The sequence below is a fragment of the Ornithodoros turicata genome, chromosome 1 (genome assembly GCF_037126465.1).
Source record: "Ornithodoros turicata isolate Travis chromosome 1, ASM3712646v1, whole genome shotgun sequence".
Lineage (NCBI taxonomy): Eukaryota > Metazoa > Arthropoda > Arachnida > Ixodida > Argasidae > Ornithodoros > Ornithodoros turicata.
In genome coordinates this window covers 195,622,882-195,645,116 of record NC_088201.1, presented here as the reverse complement: position 1 = coordinate 195,645,116, position 22,235 = coordinate 195,622,882, and the positions used below count along the sequence as shown (strand labels likewise).

General features: G+C 47.3%; 1 protein-coding gene across 7 annotated transcripts in view; it reads left to right on the top strand.

Moving 5' to 3' along the window:
- The first annotated feature begins 5,239 nt into the window (after positions 1-5,239).
- Positions 5,240-22,235, top strand: part of LOC135378924 (caspase-3-like) — a 205,046-nt gene continuing 188,050 nt past the window's right edge. For 5 of the 7 annotated variants that reach the window (XM_064612097.1, XM_064612090.1, XM_064612091.1 and 2 more), the window contains exon 1: positions 5,319-5,470. The gene's annotated coding sequence lies outside the window, so the exon portion shown is untranslated. The other 2 variants (XM_064612092.1, XM_064612094.1) reach the window with 2 other exon arrangements.

Sequence of the window (22,235 nt, the reverse complement as noted above, 5' to 3'; positions counted from 1 at the left end):
TATTGGTAAGACAAACGGCGCCGCCGCAGCGATAATGCATCTCTTTCTGCCAGGCGACATCAGTGACAAATCTTGACCGACATATCCGAATGGTGACGAAGCCGAGTCAAACTGAGAGGATGTATATTAAAAAAGAAAAAAAGAAAAATTTGGTATTCTGAATATGGCGCCGTCGTCGTTTAATATCTATCGCACATCCGTGCGATGTCAGACAAATGCTGCTGTTTTTCGTTGCACGCAACTGAAGGTCTTTTTTATACTCGATCGAAAAACTGGCCTTGTGCATCGCTCAAGTCATGTAAAAAACTTCATTCCAGTATAGAGTCTGACTTAGAGAGCTTCAGTTTGGAAAATTACGGGGTTTCGCTGGTCCCACTGTACGCTAATTTCTGTTTTATACACCACCGTGGTTCATTCCAATGTCCCAGTTTCCTGAGGTTACTTCCCCATTGTTTGCTACTGGCTGTGATGCCAGGGTTGGACGGAATTCCGTCTCCGTTACCACCGGACAAGTGAAAGAAAAATATGTCGACGTGCCGTTCCGTAAGCAGCAAAGCAGCGGAGGCACGTCTGTTCGTCAAGCCAGCAAGTTTTGGGCCTTCTAACACTTCTAACCGGAAGGCTGATATTATGCGCCCGTCGGTTGTCAGATGAGTCCCCAATGCGTCTAGTGCGTGGGAAGCGGTCACTTCCACGTGGGTTTCCCTCTACAGTCCACTCTATAGGGTGTCTAACGAGAGGATGTAAATTAATTCTTAAATATAGTATACATCCCCTAAAAATTGGAAACCACTTGTGATACACTCAGGAGGATTATGCGGGACATGACAGCCGTTTGAATTCGGGTTATGCACTAATTAAGCTAATTTGGTTAATTACACTCGTAACATCATGAAAAAAAACGAACTGCTTTCGATTATTTGAAGGGCTGTTGTCATAACACGCTGTTCCCACAAATATCATGGAATTCTTCGCATGATTTCTACGAAATTTCAAACGCTAAACTCCTTCGTTTGTCACTCACGGAATTTAAAATGCGCTCTCCATCCCTCCTCCCTATGCGAGATACAACTAAAAACAAAAGAAGTGTCGACGCTTTTGTCTGTATCAACTAGTGATCTAGCGAACTTTTACGGACTTAAGTTAGGGGTTTTAAGATCTAGCAGTAGAAACCCGCTGTTTTGCGTGGTGCCGAACTATCGAATTTCAAGCCTGATTCGCTGATGCTCGCAAATATTCGCAGACTTGACCTTTCTAATGAAAAGTTAAAAAACCTGTGAGACAACGGAAGGCAAGGTTGCTCCTCCCAGGGGGTCGTCTTCGCGCAAAAAAGCGTGAACACAAGGGGGCTGCCATCCGTTGGTCATGGACGGCGTTGCCTTCCGTTGGTGCTTCATTCCGCTAAACTTGACGTGCTGGGTTTCCTAAATTCATCACTTCCTATCTAAATCTACTACATCAGTTGCTGGTGTGCTGTCGTTCGTTCGTCACTTTATTATCACGAAATTCGACAGGCCAGAGCATGGAATGGCGGGTGGTTTCGTTTTTGCCATTCCCGTTGGTTCGCAGAGCAGTATGAAGATGACGGTTTACTGTGTGTATTGATTTTTGGATCACAGTTGTCTTCGGAAATACATGCCTACTTACGATGTCTAACGATTTACGCTCGCAAAGCATAATACAAACGCCACTTCAACACATCATAGCCGAGAAAAACCTTCATCTGTGTTGGTGGAAAGTAAAGGGTTGGCGGTGTCGCAGGTAAACTAATAAAGATATTGTTCTCGTTTTATATGGCGTTCACATCGCGATTCCCATAGCACTACTCAATTATGCACGTATCCCGAAGATTCTTGCGTACTCAACGCAATTAGACGACTTGCCTCGCTTCCTACGCTGGACATCGTTCCCTCCATCGTCTCGTTCCCCGGTTTGTTATCCCAAGTGACTGCAGCGTTGGCAACAAACGGAGCAGCTCCGCTGTAGTTAGGGGGTAGAAATTCGTCCACTAACACTGTCCATGACGAACGGATGGCTGTGCCCGGGCGGTCACGTTCAGGTGTAGGAGAATTCCATTGACGCCACGCCAAGTACATTCTCTAGAGCATTCCTATTCTCTATTATTAGTAGTTGCGGAGACAATCGCTCAAATCGAGTTAGAAAATTGCCCACTGCGATTTCATTGCAGGATCCTCTGTCCCACAATAATGGTAGCATTAATGATAACCAAAATATGCACTACAAACAACAACAACTTTATTGTGAGATGATGAATGGGAAGTTTCATAGCCAGGGGCCATACTCTACCCCATTGCTGGTCGTGATGCGGGAAATTAAATAATGAGGTACCCAGAAAGATGAAGAGAGCTTTGAGGGCAGAGCGTTGATCGGCTGAAAGTGGCCCGGGATCAAGTAGTTTTGTGAGAGATATAGGGGCTAGAGTCCACCTCGTTAATGGATCCGGAGAGTACGGATCGGGAAGGGTGGTATTGTGGGCAGTGGAGAAGATCGTGTCCTAGATCTACTGCACCACCGCGGTGACAGCGATAGGGAAGCCAACTTGTCTCAAGCGCTGACGCCACTGCGTTGTAAAAGTCACATACGAGCGCATTCGATGAACTAATGCGGCGACTTGACGTGAGGTATGCCAAGGTATGCGGAAAGCGAGTCCTGGCTCAGCTTGGTCAGCATGGCTGCGGGGAGAATGTCATCGGTCTATTGACGGGAAGTCAGAGGAGTCCCGAGGCCTTCGAAGTACGGAACGACGATCTCCTCTCAGCAGCGCACTGCGCGTCCGCCTCCGAGACGAGAGGGCTGCTTCTGTGGCGCTGTCGGCCTGTTCATTCCCTTCGACACCGCAATGGGCTGGAACCTGTTGAAGAACCAGCCTGTGGCCTACTGCATAGACAAGATTGAATGCCATTAGGAGATCCATCGCCAACAGTGCAGATGAGCCTCCGATGCCAGAATTTTCAATTGCTTGCACCGGGAATGTAGACTCGGTGAACACAAACCCATTCCCGTGCACGGGAATGGGTAATCCCATAGGGTAACGTCAACGATGTGCTGCAGAAATAAAAGTATGGAGTACATTTGGAATGGGATACATGTTCCGCAGCTGTGGATGAAGTTTGATGTGAATGAGGCGAAAGACGACGCCCTTCCACTACGCCTTCGGATGGGATAACGAGATGCGCCATCGGTGTATGCTGCGGCAGAAGTAGAAGACTTCGCGTCTACGAGAGCATACAAAGGGCCTCGAACTACTTGAGGGGAACCCGATCTCTTCGTTCCTGGACGTCCGGAAGACGTACGAAGGTGGGTGGCACAGGCATAGCCCAGGGGACGTCCGGTGGTGTGACGTCCTTACATATGAAGCCAGTGAAAGCCTGGCGTATCCTGTGCGCTACGCGATGGAAATCACTTTCAGGACGGTATCGACTTTTCCTGAGGAGCATCCACGCAAACGTACGACGTGTCTAGCTGTTTCACGGTCACGGAGAACCTCCACCGGGAGTTCACGAGTTTCAGCCATTCTTGGAACTCCAAAGTAGCGACGAAGGCTTTGCGCAAGCAAGGTCCGAATGGTATTTACTGACGTTCTGAAAATCCTGTGCAATATTGGAAGCCTGTAAAGCACAGTCGCCATCACCAAAGCCACGTGAACGGCTAGAAGGAAGCGCTGACCAGAGCCCCATCCTAAGCCAGAAAAAATGTTGAATTGCAGGAACTTGCTACACTTTTGTTTTCAGGTGCTTAATGTGGCGAGCTCAGCGCAGGCCCGTGTGCATCACCACACCAAGGAAGCGATGGGAACGTAAGGCTCGAGCTTCTTTGCGCCAGCCTAAAGAGGGAAATTTATGATGGAACGAAGTAGGATGCACTTTTCGGGCGAAAGGTCCATCCTAGGCCGCGTGGGGTATAGATTGACATTATTTAAGGTTATCTGCAAACGACTTGCCTACTGTGCCTACTATCTGACTTGCCTACTGCCCAAAATGCAACGGCGTCGGCATACACATTGAATGCTACTTTGCGAGGAATATCGACTTTATTCCTGCCATTACCACGTTAATGGGTGTAGGACTGTGAATGCTTCCTAGGGGTACGCCCTGATGAACAGGCCGCTTAGGGCTTTAGCTGTGAAGTCTGCGGACGGCGACAGTTCGGTCCGTAAGGAAATGGTGGAGCCAGCTGAAGAGTCGACTAGATACTCCAAAAAAGCGCAAGGCGTGCAGCAGACAAATGTGCGAGACGGTGTCATGGGCGATTGCTATCTAGGAAAACCTGTACAACGATCCGCCGATGTGCACGGCATGTTCGACTGTAGAAACGAGGTCGAGAACTGGATTCATAGAGCTTCGGTGACTAGGAAAGCCAGCCAGTTCGTAATGTAGTGCAGCTTGCTTTTCGAGGCACTAGTCGAGACGATTCAGAACCATTCTCTCAATCAGTTTTCCGACACAGCTTATCGGGCTGACAGGGCGAAAAAGAGGAGAGGGCATTTGCGGGCTTGGTTGGTTTGGGACGGGAAAAACTAATGCCTCCTTTCAGGTAGATGGTCGGGATCACTGTTGCCGTATTATAAACATGAAGGAGAGCTTGGAGTGATCAGCCGTCAAGGTTTCGCAGTCTGGCATAAGTGGTTTTGTCTGGTCCCGGGGATGAGCCCACATTCGCAAATTTCAACTGTGTCTTGAGATCGATTAGAGTGAAGTAGCACTCCATAACCTCCGGTGGACAGGGTCATTGTGGGTGAATTTCGGCCGTCAAGCTCTGGACAAAACTGCTGTGTAGCGCAGTCCTCGAGGCAGACGACGTTGAAATCTGTCACTAGTGCGTGTGTGTGTGTGGGGGGGGGGGGGGTTAGGGGGAGGGTAATGGCAGGATAGGCTCGCCGTTGTTGGCTACACAGAAGTGGGTGTCGTCACGACTATAGCAAAAAAAAAGAAAAAAAGAAACAACGCAAAACGAAACAAAACACAAAGAAAAGACGGACGGATGGAGGATAGAGGGGGATGAAGTATGGGGATACGGTGAGGGTGCTCAACGACCTATTTAATACTTGACTGTCACTAGTGTGTTTTCTTCTACACTCTCAACGATAGCCAATGCCGCAAGAGGATTGTGTGTGTGTTGTCGGGCGCGTCCTTCGGAGATAGAATTGTCCTCCAGACCTTTGTGGCCGTGCCTATGCTCTACAAAATTTTGCTGACTGAGAAGGAAACACTTCATAATCATATCTCTCTTGCAGGAGCGATTGGTTACGGCGGATGCGTTTTGCTAGCCGCCCCAATCTCTCTATCAGGTATGCCTGGCAACGAGCCACTCTGAACCTTGCATTAGTTCCTTGCGATTGCGAGCTCGTGTTCGCAAAAGAACGTTCTGGACTAGTGGCAACCCCACACCCAATAGAAGTAATATCTCTCTATCGATCTTTATTTTATGTGGGCGTGTAGGAGTACCTAAGGTGAGTACCACGTTTCTTGCTGTTCACTTGTTCTTGCGTACCCTGATCTCCCTTACATCAATTGCGCCCCGTGATTTGAGATTCTCGGGGATTTCCTTCGCCGAGACATCTATAAGTTCAGCGAGAGCGGTGACATCGCGGCTGATGTTCAGGGTTTTGTGTATGCATTTCTGTCGACTTCAAGATGTCATTGCTCTCGGCCTCAGAACGACATTTAGTCATCAGGTCTCCCGACCAAAGGTTCTTCACATTAAGATAAAGCAAGGGGGTCGAAGTTGCTCGAGGAAGCGTTGCCACCTGGGAGCCGCCATCCGCTACACTTGACTTGCTTCCTTCCGAAAAAATCGTCGCTTGTTATCTAATTTCGGCATACTACGTGCATATCTGATACATATTTGTTATACAAATAAGCAATTAATATTTTTCACATGCTTGTGTGATGCCGTCATTATATCAGTTTATTATAACAGAAACTCGACAAGCCGTAGCAAGGAATGGCAGGTAGCTTCGATTTTGCACACTTCCGGTTACCGTTGGCTTGCAGAATAGCACGCGTCCAGCGGCATGGCCGAGCGGGATAAGGCGCCCCGCTTTGCGGCACCCCGCTAAGGCGTTGGTGGTAGCGAAAGTGGTGCTGGGGGTTCGAATCCTATACCACCGGCTGTGCTGTCTCAGGTTTTCCCTGGTTTTCCCGAAGACTTTCCAAATGAATGTCGGCACAGTTCCCCCTGAAGTCTGCCCAGGACACATACCAACCCTTTGTTCCAATTCTTTACCGCTGCCCTCTCTCCATTAGTCCACCTCTGTACCCATCTCGTGATCATAGTTGGTTCGCGGCGCTAACACACACAAAAAAACAGGGAAGAAAAGAATAGTATGTCAATGGCGGTTAACTGTGTGTAGTTATTTCTGGATTGCTGTTGCCCTCCGAAATGAGCGCTATATTCCTTATAATTTATTTCCTTCCCTACTGGAGTATATGAACGTCACTTGGACACGTCATAGGCGGTACACATGTACATACGTGTTGGTGGAATTCAAAAATTTGGCGGTGCTGTAGACGACCTCACTGACAAAATATGAGTTGGAACAATTTCTCTATGACACCGGTAGCACTGCTCAATTCTAGACACACGCAGAAGGTCTATACGTACGTAAAGCCTCTGCAAGCAGTCTGCAGAACTTGCCTCGCTTCCTTCGCTGGTCATCGCTTCCTCCATGGGCGCGTTCGGCCGTTCTGTTGTGCACGTGACTTCCCAGGATTGCTCTTGCAAAGGGGGACCTGCACCGTAGATGGGCTACCAAGATTCGTCCACTAACACTGCCCATGACCAACGGATGACGCACCGTGGAGGTCACAGGCGGGGTTAGGACGATCCCATTGCCGGCGCGTCAAGCCCGTTCTCTACAGTCACCCATGTGATCTCTATGAGGGAAAGTGACAGCACTGCTTTTTTTCTAATAGGGGTGAGATATTTCCGCCAAATTTCTTTTTCGAAGCTCTGGACTACATGCTTCAGGGAAACTGGTCTCTATTTTGCGTTGTTGTCTCGCGCTGTGCTGGAAGAGATGGTGTAGAAGGACGAATACAACGCATGCATCACAACGCCCATTTGCATATTTCAGTTGAATGATGACATTGAGGGAAAGTCACCAGCAGTGGGATACGAACCCATACCCTGTGATTGCCGGTCAGAGACGCTACAAAGTACACTACGCTAGGTACCCTCTCTTCGACGTACCAGGGGGATATTGAAACACGGCATGTGAAACACATGTATTGAAACACGGGGTATACCAAAACCGCCAACTTTTCTTCTCCCCTTCTGGTACAAGCAGCTCGAACTTTCGACGGTAGTGCCATTCCTCTCCTCTGCTCCATTCAAAACAGCGTCACGATGCGGCGTAGAAGAAATCGCCTTCGAGAGAACAAAAGGTAGTACCTGACATCAAAAGCAAATTTTCTCTGGCTACATTTATTGTATGTGTGCTCGGAAATGCTTCCGGAAGAAGCACGAAAGTTGGGACGTGCTCATAAATTTTCCTTTCACACTCTCAACTCCTGAAAGTGTAGTAACTTATGGCGTCTCTTTTGGTGGCAAATTGGCGTTTACTGGTGCCATGAAGCTATTTGGCAAATTGAAACGAGTGCTAGTGATGGGAAGTCCGATTCATTTTGGTGAACCGGCTCATTTCGATCAATTCACTTTACTGATCCATTCAAATGATTCGTTCATGAACCAGTGACATCACAGTTTTTCTGACGTCATACTGGTACTACAGCTCATGAGCACGACGTCGCTGCTACCTGCTGGAATGCCGACTCGCACACGCACACAGATACTAAAAAAGGAACACACACACACACACACACACACACACACACACACACACACTGGCCCTGTACTGTAAGTCATCCAAAGACTCATTAGTGTGAGCCTTTGCGGTCAACTAGCCACGGTGGCACCACAAGGCACCCTCCGTCATACAGCGAAATGACAGCGACACAGCGAGAGCCACGACTGCAAACAACAAAACGGCGTTGGCGAGCCTCTCTGAACCGAACAGCGCAGTGACTACACTACTACACCGCCCACTGCCGCTTCGATACCCGTATCTCACTCCTGGCCTCCAACTCGTTCTCCCAACTGGCGATTTAGCATTCAGCTGCTTAGTTCGTCAGTTCCCCGACCCTCGATTCCCTCGATCACTCTATCTCGATCTCTACGAACGAAACACCCGCGCCTCCATGGGTCTCTCCCATGAATTTCCCTACACCCCCCCCCAGGGGGGTGTACACCCTCCCTACATTTTTGCAACACCCCCCCCCTGAAATTTCTCAGGTGACCCCACCCAGCTCAGCCACCAACACGTTCTGGTAGTGAGTCCGGCGCAGCGAATTACATCCTGTACTGTCAAACTTGGGAGGTAGGACCAGTCATGCAGATGATCGTACCATGCATTTGTCCAAAATCATTTGTAAGTGACTGTTCAATGCATATATTGCGCGCATATAGGAGCAAAAATGCGTGCGGGAACGCAAACTCAATGTAGATCATCAAGAACCATTTGCGCAAGCTATTCGGCTTTTTTCGTCTAAGGTTTTCACCGTTGGTTGCTAGGTATTCATTGAGCTTCGTGAGACAAGGTGCTAGTCTTTTTTCTTTGTCGGTCGTGTGAAAATGCATTTTAATGTTAAAATGCCGTTCATAATGAATCTGTATTATACTGTACTGTGTTCTGACGTAATAACATGTACAAATAAAACGGGAAAGCTGTGCAGATATGTCACCATTGTGCCACGATTCTTTCCGTGTCTAAGAAAAATTCCGTAAGTGGAACCTTCACCAAACATACACCCCCCCAGCGGTCAATTTCTGGGGAAATCACTGGTCTCTCCTCCCACCACCACCTTCCGAAATGCCCTCAACAGTACGCCGTACGCCCTCTCCACCGGCTCCGCGCCCCCGCCACGTCGAGCATTCGAGTAAGCATGGCAACAACGTCCACAGATGGCGCGACGGGTTCGCGGCCAACAAACAGCCGCTGTCGCAGCTGTTTTTATGCGTGCTCGTGCTTGTGATGGCGATTGTGGATGTGGTGTTAACAGAGTGAGCTGGTGAACTGTTGAACTGATATTTGCGTGATCGAACAATCGACACCAACAGTTAAGCCCGGTGATTCGTTCACTGTGATCGAATCATTCGGGACTGACGCATCACTAACAAGTGCATCAACTTGGAAACGTAAAGGTAGCATGCACATCGCAGAGAGAAGCAAGACACAGCAAACATTGAGCAGACCGAAGCCTAGGACGTCCAGGAATAAACGGCGCCCAATACTATTGTCGACGACTTGATAGAATATTACTGCGTGGTGTGACCTGAGAAATACGGACCGAACCTGGTGATTAATCGCTTCGTCGTCGTTACGGTCGTTACGAGCTAACGAGTGGCAAGAAAAAAAAGAGAGATGGGCATGTGACACATTGAGCGTCAAGTATGCCACGCCCTTCACGTATCGCGCGAAAAGCGCAGTGCACGTGTTTTGTCACGTGCCCTTCTCGACGAGTAGCACATTAGCCAGTTACGCCTGTAAGCGATTAAACCTCCAGGAGTGTGTTCAGTGCAAGACTTGCAAAGGTCGGCCACCTTGGGATTGTAGTAACGAAGATCTACTACGCTCATAACTTAAAAACCCGAGACTAGGGGACAAAAAAACGACAAACACAGACAACGTCTCAAACACAGCTGAAAGTTTACTTAATTAACAGCACAAACATATAAAGGTTCAAGTCGGCGAGAATGAGGGTGAGGAGAACATAAGAACGTCCCCGAAACCAACGGGAAGGTCAGGGAAGGCTTGCTGACACAGTTCCCAGCAGAGATAATGGACAGCGTTTCCTTCATAAGCCTTTTGTTGAGGTCACTTTCACTGGACATTACAAAGGTTTCATGCCATCTCGGCGCACAACCTCTACAGACTTGTAGGTGTTTTACCAATTCGGAAGAACAATCGTTATTTTTTACTTTGAGGGCATGCTCCCGCAAGCGATCATTTAGGCAGCGTTTACTTTGGCCGATATAACAAAAACCACATTCCAGAGGTATCTGATATACAATATTAGAACGACAGTTCACATACATAGTTCTGTGGGTTTTACATGAAGTTCCAACTTTTTCAAAAGGTGTCAACGAGTCTAAACGAAAATCATTTCTAAATACACGATTCACATCAAATTTCTTCGCAACAAAAAGCAGCTTATGAGAAATTTTATGAAGATACGGAATTACGACACGATGACCAGTAACATTATTTTCTTTTAGGGAAACGCAAAAAAGCTTGTTTCCAAGTGTCATTAGACCATGAAAAATCATACAATGGGAGTAGCCCGCGTCCCTCAACCGAGACAGTTGGTGGCACAGAGAAGAATGTAACTGGTGAACACAAGACTTTTTCACAGCATTTGACAGTAACCCGGCGATAACTCCAAACTTGACAGTTTTTGAGTGGCAGCTACTAGCAGACAGGATAGGTTTAGGAACTACTTTGCCATAGTTCCAGCAAAGATAAGGGCTGAACAAAAGTCGTACATCCAAAAACTGTAGCTCTCCATTCATGGGGTACTCAACAGTAAAATCTAGTTCGGGAGCGACAGACCTGATAACACGTTCACAGTCAGAAATGATGGACTCTTAATTTGACAACTGCAACAAATCATCGACAAACCTTCTTACAAGAAGAGAGGCAGTGGAAACAGTTGAAACAAATGACAACACAGCAGTATCAACAGTACGCAGGTAAATTTCTGACAATACCGGTGCAATAGCAGAACCAATACAGATGCCAGTCTTTTGGGTAAACAATTCTCCATCAATACTTATAGCAGTTGATTTAAGATACAAATCTAGAACTCGAAGAAAATCCGAGACAGAAACACCAGGTTACACTCTAAAAAATCTCTTACACGGTTTAACAGAGTATCAGCTCGGAGAGAATAATACAGATCCCTAATATCCAGGGACAATGCGTGACATTTTTTACCCTGAAAAGATGCCAGGGCCTCAAGAAGACTCTCAGAATTTTTCAAGACAAGTGGGCTAGATTCGTAAATTGAGGAGAGACAGTTCTTAATGAAAGAAGATACTACTTTTTACCAAGTGTAGTTCTCATTTACGACAATTCTCAGAGGCATATCAACCTTGTGATCTTTCAACAAAAATTTGACCGAAAGGGTCGAACGGGAAGCGGAACGTATATATATATAGCCTTACAGATAGCACTCATATCGTTTTCCATGAGTATTGAACAAATCGCCAGTTTTGATTTCTGCAAATTGCCCGGGAACGGCTTAAGCAATTTCACAACTGCATCCGTCTCTTTAGATTCAAAAAGGCTCACAGGTAGGACAGCAAACTTTGATGATTTTTCTGTTTGCAATAGATATGATCCTTTCATCCGAAGTTCATTCTGAATGGTTGTTATGGGCAAGGTACCTCGTTTCGTTGCAGGGAAGCCTGAATGAACGCATTGGGACAAGCGTCTCATAGCTTGCTCACAAAAGGCAGATGATTTTTCAGGGTCATTCAAAGCGGAGGAAACTTTGAAAATGCAAGCCGCAACATCAAGCTTTGACGGCCTTAAATTTAAACAAAATTTCGGTCCTTTAGACAAAATATTCGGTGTACTTGGCGACAGGGGAACGTTTCTGGGGTTAACAATGTTGCAATGTGAATCATTATTAGGTTTAGGTCTCATGGGGCAGGGAAGCATGGAGATCCGCAAAACAGAGAATCTGGAAGAAAAAGCTGCCTTCTTCAAGGAGAGCCAATGCTTCTAGGGAGAGTTCTGGTGGAAGCTTGGACCGAACAACAAAGTGCACAGAATGTTCGCAGATGATTGCAAGGAATTCAGATAATCACTCACAACAGACCGATGTGCCGAGAGTAGCCTCTTCTTGTGATGCCACGTAAGGTCAGCTGAACGGAGGGAGCCACAAATAGGAGACACCAAACGTTTCTTCCGAAGCTGGACGCCGAGGAAGCAGAACTCAGCTTGAGCAGTGGCAATACTGTGGCCAAGTTTACACAGTGTGAAGAGGGCCTGAAGACGAAGAGCTTGGAGGTCGGATTCAGAAGGCGGGACAGAGTACACAGGAGGAAGATGAGGGACGAAGCTTGCATGAGGAATCGATAACGAGAGGATAGAGAGGTAGCAAGCGAGCTGGTGGTATAGATTCATAACTTAAAACGTTCTTACGTTCTCCTCACCCCTAATTCTCACCCACTTGAACCTCTATATGTTTGTGCTGTTAAGTAAACTTTCAGCTGTGTTTGAGACCTTGTCTGTGTTTGTCGTTTTTTTGTCCCCTAGTCTCGGGGTTTTTAAGCTATGGATCCATACCACCAGCTCCCTTGCTACCTCTCTATCCTCTTGTTATCGATTCCTCATGCAAGCTTCGTCCCTCATCTTCCTCCTGTGTACTCTTTCCCGCCTTCTGAATCCGACCTCCAAGCTCTTCGTCTTCAGGCCCGCTTCACACTGTGTAAACTTGGCCACAGTATTGCCACTGCTCAAGCTGAGTTCTGCTTCCTCGGCGTCCAGCTTCGGAAGAAACGTTTGGTGTCTCCTATTTGTGGCCCCCTCCGTTCAGCTGACCTTACATGGCATCACAAGAAGAGGCTACTCTCGGCACATCGGTCTGTTGTGAGTGATTATCTGAATTCCTTGCAATCATCTGCGAGCATTCTGTGCACTTTGTTGTTCGGTCCAACCTTCCACCAGAACTCTCACTATAAGCATTGGCTCTCCTTGAAGAAGGCAGCTTTTTCTTCTAGATTCTCTGTTTTGCAGATCTCCATGCTTCCCTGCCCCATGAGACCTAAACCTAATAATGATTCACATTCCAACATTGTTAACCCCAGAAACGTCCCCCTGTCGCCAAGTGCATCGAATATTTTGTCTAAAGGACCGAAATTTTATTTAAATTTAAGGCCGTCAAAGCTTGATGTTGCCGCTTGCATTTTCAAAGTTTCCTCTGCTTTGAATGACCCTGAAAAATTATCTGCCTTTTGTGAGCAAGCTATGAGACGCTTGTCCCAATGCGTTCATTCAGGCTTCCCTGCAACGAAACGAGGTACCTTGCCCATAACAACCATTCGAACTTCGGATGAAATGATTATATCTATTGCAAACGGACAAATCATCAAAGTTTGCTGTCCTACCTCTGAGCCTTTTTGAATCTAAAAAGACGGATGCAGTTGTGAAATTGCTTAAGCCGTTCCCAGGCAATTTGCAGAAATCAAAACTGGCGATTTGTTCAATACTCATGGAAAACGATATGAGTGCTATCTGTAAGGCTATACGTTCCGCTTCCCGTTCGACCCTTTCGGTCAAATTTTTGTTGAAAGATCACAAGGTTGATATGCCTCTGAGAATTGTCGTAAATGAGGACCACACTTGGCAAAAAGTTGTCTCTTCTTTCATTAAGAACTGTCTCTCCTCAATTTACGAATCTAGCCCACTTGTCTTGAAAAATTCTGAGAGTCTTCTTGAGGCCCTGGCATCTTTTCACGGTAAAAAATGTCACGCATTGTCCCTGGATATTAAGGATCTGTATTATTCTCTCCGAGCTGATACTCTGTTAAACCGTGTAAGAGATTTTTTAGAGTGTAACCTGGTGCGTTTCCAGTCAAAAGCGGGTATTTCTGTCTCGGATTTTCTTCGAGTTCTAGATTTGTATCTTAAATCAACTGCTATAAGTATTGATGGAGAATTGTTTACCCAAAAGACTGGCATCTGTATTGGTTCTGCTATTGCACCGGTATTGTCAGAAATTTACCTGCGTACTGTTGATACTGCTGTGTTGTCATTTGTTTCAACTGTTTCCACTGCCTCTCTTCTTGTAAGAAGGTTTGTCGATGATTTGTTGCTGTTGTCAAATTAAGAGTCCATCATTTCTGACTGTGAAAGTGTTATCAGGTCTGTCGCTCTCGAACTAGATTTTACTGTTGAGTACCCCATGAATGGAGAGCTACAGTTTTTGGATGTACGACTTTTGTTCAGCCCTTATCTTTGCTGGAACTATGGCAAAGTAGTTCCTAAACCTATCGTGTCTGCTAGTAGCTGCCACTCAAAAACTGTCAAGTTTGGAGTTATCGCCGGGTTACTGTCAAATGCTGTGAAAAAGTCTTGTGTTCACCAGTTACATTCTTCTCTGTGCCACCAACTGTCTCGGTTGAGGGACGCGGGCTACTCCCATTGTATGATTTTTCATGGTCTAATGACACTTGGAAACAAGCTTTTTTCCGTTTCCCTAAAAGAAAATAATGTTACTGGTCATCGTGTCGTAATTCCGTATCTTCATAAAATTTCTCATAAGCTGCTTTTTGTTGCGAAGAAATTTGATGTGAATCGTGTATTTAGAAATGATTTTCGTTTAGACTCGTTGACACCTTTTGAAAAAGTTGGAACTTCATGTAAAACCCACAGAACTATGTATGTGAACTGTCGTTCTAATATTGTATATCAGATACCTCTGGAATGTGGTTTTTGTTATATCGGCCAAAGTAAACGCTGCCTAAATGATCGCTTGCGGGAGCATGCCCTCAAAGTAAAAAATAACGATTGTTCTTCCGAATTGGTAAAACACCTACAAGTCTGTAGAGGTTGTGCGCCCAGATGGCATGAAACCTTTGTAATGTCCAGTGAAAGTGACCTCAACAAAAGGCTTATGAAGGAAACGCTGTCCATTATCTCTGCTGGGAACTGTGTCAGCAAGCCTTCCCTGACCTTCCCGTTGGTTTTGGGGACGTTCTTACGTTCTCCTCACCCCTCATTCTCACCCACTTGAACCTTTATATGTTTGTGCTGTTAAGTAAACTTTCAGCTGTGTTTGAGACCTTGTCTGTGTTTGTAGTTTGTTTGTCCCCTAGTCTCGGGTTTTTAAGTTATGGATCTACACCACCAGCTCGCTTGCTACCTCTCTATCCTCTCATTATCTACTACACGTTTGCAATGACAAGCTCCCGTGGCACCTTGGTTAGGTAGATTACCTTCTACGGCGAGGCTGGGAGGTGACGCAGGTTTGAATCCCCACATTGGCTGTGCTGTGCGGGGTTTTCGGGCTTACTTTCCGGACGAATATCAGCACAGTTCCCCCTGAAGTCCGCCTAGGACGCATACTAACCCCCTGTCACTCACTCCTTCCTGCTGTCTTCTCTCCATCTGTCCACGTCTCTACGCCGCTCATAGCCACAGTTGCTTCGGGGTGTTAACGAGAAAAAAAAGCGTCTGCAATGATTGCGCAGCAAATCCCTGATTCCTTCCTTATGCAATACCCGATAGTTTGAACATACCCGTAGCCCGTCTCTACGTACCGCAAGGCTCGGACATATTCTAACACTTGCCTCCTGTTGAATATTAAAAGTTTTTAGCCATCTAGTCGTGAAATATTCGCGTCATTTCTATTCCACAGTGCCCAGAAGGATCAACCGTGCAGTGAAACGCCTGCACCCCCAAGTACTTCTCAATTATACCCGTGTCACACGGACACTTTCGATCCGCATTGAGCAAATGCTCATCGAGCTCAATGCGGATCCGGCGCTGTTACATGGACACGTTCGAGTAAGATCGAACTCCGATCCTGCTTAACCCGATCCAGTTTGATGGAAATTCTCGAGACGGATTGAAGACGGTCATTGATATCCTCGAACTCAGCGAATTTGTAGTCATCAACAAAAACATTACATTAATTTGCAAATGTTCCTATACAAGCCCGTGGAATTTCAGGGTTACGGTTTCAGTCCAGGTATGACGGGCGACTGCGCTGCTAATTTGTTTAATATGGACCACTCTCGACACCGCGCCCCCCGTAAAGGCTTAGTAAACACCGCAATCTGGAAGCGGATGCGGTTATTATCGACTTTTTAGGAACATATTTGTCAGCCCCAGCGTACTGCCTCGGGGCTGTTAGCGCCGCCTGTTGACAAGCCAACCTTTCAATACGCATTGAGTTGGACCGTGTAGCAGCATCGCGCACCGAACGCTCTTGAGAATCTTGATGCAGATCGGACTCAATCGGACAGGGGTATCAGGATGGTTTTCTATAAAAGGAAAAAAAAAACTGTTTCACCTTGCTCCCTTCCCCCACTGATCAGCAAAGATATGAATCGTGCCTCATGCTTATCGTAGCAATATAGCACACTACCAACATTTAGCACTAGAACCAGCACATCCCCTCGACATTGGTTTCAGTATGTTCTCACTCAAGCAGGCGCCATTTGCACATGCCACATGCGCCATCCCGAAGTTCCCGAACATATGGCATTCTATTGAGGCTCCTCTCAAATGCGTACAATTTGCACAATGCGTACACTCTTAATCTAGTTCCCTCTAACGTTACTCTGATACGCACCTAATTTGTGAAATACAAGTTATTTGTGCTCGATGTAAAGGTTACAGCCCATTCAAAGGTTACATGCGGACGTGCGCTGCCCTCTTACAGGTTACATTGCGAGAGAAACAGTGGCGTTACCCCTAAGGACGGCGTTACGCTTTTGGAGAAGTTACCAGCGTTACTTATAAAAGCGAACTGGTCCGCAGTTTCGCGAAAGTCGGCAGGTGGAGGTTGCACGTCAAGTGGCAGTTGGCAACAGCGTCTATCAGGAAAAAGCGGGAGGAGCGTTTCGCTTGCTGTGTGGTACCTCGCCGCTTCGACACCCGTTGCATTGGAAACAACGGAATTCAAAGTCACATAGTAAGTAACCTTCTGCATTTGCTATTACATTCCTGCGTAGTTCACTCTCATGTTAGTGCAATGTTGCATGGGCGAAGCTCGCAGGTGGATATATGATGTGACGGACGCACAGACATTCGAGGTTTCACACAGGGACGTTGCACGGACGCCGGCTGTGATCGTGATGCATTTATTGGAGAAATTGATGAAAATGGACATGCACTGGAAGTAGCATGCTGTTATTGTCACCATGCACGAGCCAAGCATGCAGCACTTAGTGAAACAGGTTAGTAACACGAGGAACGCGCTTTATGCATGCATTGAGCAAGTGATTGCGTTGCGTGAAACTTCTTGATGTTCGCTTTTAGTGATCCCAAAGACGCATCATAATTGCGACTGCTTCTTCCTCGTCCTGAATTAGACATTCGTTCTTTTCCTTCACTATTGTTTAAGTCGATTCCTAACCAGTTATTTTAACGGTCGCTTATGGTCTTTTTTTTTTTCTTCTGTCATTGCACTGAAATGTCGGTTATCATCACTTGGTTGCCTGTGACTACTTGATAGAATCCCGAAAAGGAGGATAAGCAAGCTGCGCGTTTCCACGTCAGACTTGTGTAACCGTTATCATTTGGCCCTTCGCAGGTTGTTTTGAACTTCAGACGTCATGAGCAAAGCATTTTTAACGTTGCAATTGCATTCGGCGCAATAGCACAGAAAGTGGTAGGACTAAAAGCACCCGATATATTATGGCCTTGCAATTTGTGCAGAATATTGCAGTAAAAAAGATTGTTCTTCGCAGGTAACCCATAGCGCAGCTCCAAGCAGCACTGGTTCCAAATTTGATGGACATAGCCATGAGTTACCTGGCAGTATTGTGGCAGAGGGTAAGTGAATAGTGTGGGTAATGGTTCCTGCACTCGTAAACTGTGGGGATACGTGTAAAAATGAAATAATCAGCGCGCCCCCTTTTGACGTTGCGGTTTATATTTAGGTATCTTGTGCCACAGAAGTACATACGAACAGTCCAGCAGAAATACAGCAGCAGCCCAATCCCAGTCTATAACTCTGCAGAGGCTCAGAGAGATAGCAGCAAACCAGGTCCTTCCCACAACTCTCCGCAAGCTCGGAATTCGTCGCAAACCCACACTGTCAAAAATTTCACCGTAAAAAACGGGCAAATACCTGGCAACAATACTGCCAATTCTTGCCCGTTTTTTTTACGGTGGCCCGTATTCAGTTTTGCCCGTTTTTTGTGACGGTATTTGCCAGTTTTTTTTAAACTGTCATCTGCCGTAATATTTTACGGCAAAATACTGTTCATATTTAATTTTTACTGCAGGTTGCAAGCTGTAGTAAATATGGTGCAATGCATGCTCTGTGTCACGTACTATGAATCGTGCCGAAGCGTCATCTTGAACATACGTAGTCTGCATGTGGTCATGTTAATGCATGCTGCAAGCGAGCTCGAATTAGCTAAGTGTAATACCAGAGACGTGGAGACATGTCTCTGTGCAATGTAAGTAATGAAGCAGACAGACCTACTGTGTTAAATATTTATTGAGTGCAATGATGATTATGTATGTTTTCTGGAAGCCCTGGAAAAGTCTGGATGTGAGATGCGCTTGCATTCCATTAGCACAGAATAAGAGTGGCCATGTGCCCTATGTTCGCCCAGTCGCTGATGGAACAGTTGAAAAAACTGGAAGAGAAGCAGCATGTATGTGTCATGATCCCTCGGGCAGGACAAGAGAGGCACGTACCTTCAAAAAACGCAGCATAAGAGTGGCCATGTGCCCTATGTTCGCCCAGTCGCTGATGGAACAGTGGAAAAAACTGGAAGAGAAGCAGCATGTACGCGTCATGATCCCTCGGGCAGGACAAGAGAGGCACGTACCTTCAAAAACGCAGCATAAGAGTGGCCATGTGCCCTATGTTCGCCCAGTCGCTGATGGAACAGTGGAAAAAACTGGAAGAGAAGCAGCGTGTACGCGTCATGATCCCTCGGGCAGGACAAGAGAGGCACGTACCTTCAAAAAACGCAGCATAAGAGTGGCCATGTGCCCTATGTTCGCCCAGTCGCTGATGGAACAGTGGAAAAAACTGGAAGAGAAGCAGCATGTACGCGTCATGATCCCTCGGGCAGGACAAAAGAGGCACATACCTTCAAAAAACGCAGCATAAGAGTGGCCATGTGCCCTATGTTCGCCCAGTCGCTGATGGAATAGTGGAAAAAACTGGAAGAGAAGCAGCATGTACGCGTCATGATCCCTCGGGCAGGACAAGAGAGGCACATACCTTCAAAAAACGCAGCATAAGAGTGGCCATGTGCCCTATGTTCGCCCAGTCGCTGATGGAACAGTGGAAAAAACTGGAAGAGAAGCAGCATGTATGTGTCATGATCCCTCGGGCAGGACAAGAGAGGCACGTACCTTCAAAAAACGCAGCATAAGAGTGGCCATGTGCCCTATGTTCGCCCAGTCGCTGATGGAACAGTGGAAAAAACTGGAAGAGAAGCAGCATGTACGCGTCATGATCCCTCGGGCAGGACAAGAGAGGCACGTACCTTCAAAAACGCAGCATAAGAGTGGCCATGTGCCCTATGTTCGCCCAGTCGCTGATGGAACAGTGGAAAAAACTGGAAGAGAAGCAGCATGTACGCGTCATGATCCCTCGGGCAGGACAAGAGAGGCACGTACCTTCAAAAAACGCAGCATAAGAGTGGCCATGTGCCCTATGTTCGCCCAGTCGCTGATGGAACAGTGGAAAAAACTGGAAGAGAAGCAGCATGTACGCGTCATGATCCCTCGGGCAGGACAAAAGAGGCACATACCTTCAAAAAACGCAGCATAAGAGTGGCCATGTGCCCTATGTTCGCCCAGTCGCTGATGGAACAGTGGAAAAAACTGGAAGAGAAGCAGCATGTACGCGTCATGATCCCTCGGGCAGGACAAGAGAGGCACGTACCTTCAAAAAACGCAGCATAAGAGTGGCCATGTGCCCTATGTTCGCCCAGTCGCTGATGGAACAGTGGAAAAAACTGGAAGAGAAGCAGCATGTACGCGTCATGATCCCTCGGGCAGGACAAGAGAGGCACATACCTTCAAAAAACGCAGCATAAGAGTGGCCATGTGCCCTATGTTCGCCCAGTCGCTGATGGAACAGTGGAAAAAACTGGAAGAGAAGCAGCATGTACGCGTCATGATCCCTCGGGCAGGACAAGAGAGGCACATACCTTCAAAAAACGCAGCATAAGAGTGGCCATGTGCCCTATGTTCGCCCAGTCGCTGATGGAACAGTGGAAAAAACTGGAAGAGAAGCAGCATGTACGCGTCATGATCCCTCGGGCAGGACAAGAGAGGCACATACCTTCAAAAAACGCAGCATAAGAGTGGCCATGTGCCCTATGTTCGCCCAGTCGCTGATGGAACAGTGGAAAAAACTGGAAGAGAAGCAGCATGTACGCGTCATGATCCCTCGGGCAGGACAAAAGAGGCACATACCTTCAAAAAACGCAGCATAAGAGTGGCCATGTGCCCTATGTTCGCCCAGTCGCTGATGGAACAGTGGAAAAAACTGGAAGAGAAGCAGCATGTACGCGTCATGATCCCTCGGGCAGGACAAGAGAGGCACGTACCTTCAAAAAACGCAGCATAAGAGTGGCCATGTGCCCTATGTTCGCCCAGTCGCTGATGGAACAGTGGAAAAAACTGGAAGAGAAGCAGCATGTACGCGTCATGATCCCTCGGGCAGGACAAAAGAGGCACATACCTTCAAAAAACGCAGCATAAGAGTGGCCATGTGCCCTATGTTCGCCCAGTCGCTGATGGAATAGTGGAAAAAACTGGAAGAGAAGCAGCATGTACGCGTCATGATCCCTCGGGCAGGACAAGAGAGGCACATACCTTCAAAAAACGCAGCATAAGAGTGGCCATGTGCCCTATGTTCGCCCAGTCGCTGATGGAACAGTGGAAAAAACTGGAAGAGAAGCAGCATGTATGTGTCATGATCCCTCGGGCAGGACAAGAGAGGCACGTACCTTCAAAAAACGCAGCATAAGAGTGGCCATGTGCCCTATGTTCGCCCAGTCGCTGATGGAACAGTGGAAAAAACTGGAAGAGAAGCAGCATGTACGCGTCATGATCCCTCGGGCAGGACAAGAGAGGCACGTACCTTCAAAAACGCAGCATAAGAGTGGCCATGTGCCCTATGTTCGCCCAGTCGCTGATGGAACAGTGGAAAAAACTGGAAGAGAAGCAGCATGTACGCGTCATGATCCCTCGGGCAGGACAAGAGAGGCACGTACCTTCAAAAAACGCAGCATAAGAGTGGCCATGTGCCCTATGTTCGCCCAGTCGCTGATGGAACAGTGGAAAAAACTGGAAGAGAAGCAGCATGTACGCGTCATGATCCCTCGGGCAGGACAAAAGAGGCACATACCTTCAAAAAACGCAGCATAAGAGTGGCCATGTGCCCTATGTTCGCCCAGTCGCTGATGGAACAGTGGAAAAAACTGGAAGAGAAGCAGCATGTACGCGTCATGATCCCTCGGGCAGGACAAGAGAGGCACGTACCTTCAAAAAACGCAGCATAAGAGTGGCCATGTGCCCTATGTTCGCCCAGTCGCTGATGGAACAGTGGAAAAAACTGGAAGAGAAGCAGCATGTACGCGTCATGATCCCTCGGGCAGGACAAGAGAGGCACATACCTTCAAAAAACGCAGCATAAGAGTGGCCATGTGCCCTATGTTCGCCCAGTCGCTGATGGAACAGTGGAAAAAACTGGAAGAGAAGCAGCATGTACGCGTCATGATCCCTCGGGCAGGACAAGAGAGGCACATACCTTCAAAAAACGCAGCATAAGAGTGGCCATGTGCCCTATGTTCGCCCAGTCGCTGATGGAACAGTGGAAAAAACTGGAAGAGAAGCAGCATGTACGCGTCATGATCCCTCGGGCAGGACAAGAGAGGCACATACCTTCAAAAAACGCAGCATAAGAGTGGCCATCTGTCCTATGTTCGCCCAGTCGCTGATGGAACAGTGGAAAAAACTGGAAGAGAAGCAGCATGTACGCGTCATGATCCCTCGGGCAGGACAAGAGAGGCACGTACCATCAAAAAACGCAGCATAAGAGTGGCCATGTGCCCTATGTTCGCCCAGTCGCTGATGGAACAGTGGAAAAAACTGGAAGAGAAGCAGCATGTACGCGTCATGATCCCTCGGGCAGGACAAGAGAGGCACGTACCTTCAAAAAACGCAGCATAAGAGTGGCCATGTGCCCTATGTTCGCCCAGTCGCTGATGGAACAGTGGAAAAAACTGGAAGAGAAGCAGCATGTACGCGTCATGATCCCTCGGGCAGGACAAGAGAGGCACATACCTTCAAAAAACGCAGCATAAGAGTGGCCATGTGCCCTATGTTCGCCCAGTCGCTGATGGAACAGTGGAAAAAACTGGAAGAGAAGCAGCATGTACGCGTCATGATCCCTCGGGCAGGACAAGAGAGGCACATACCTTCAAAAAACGCAGCATAA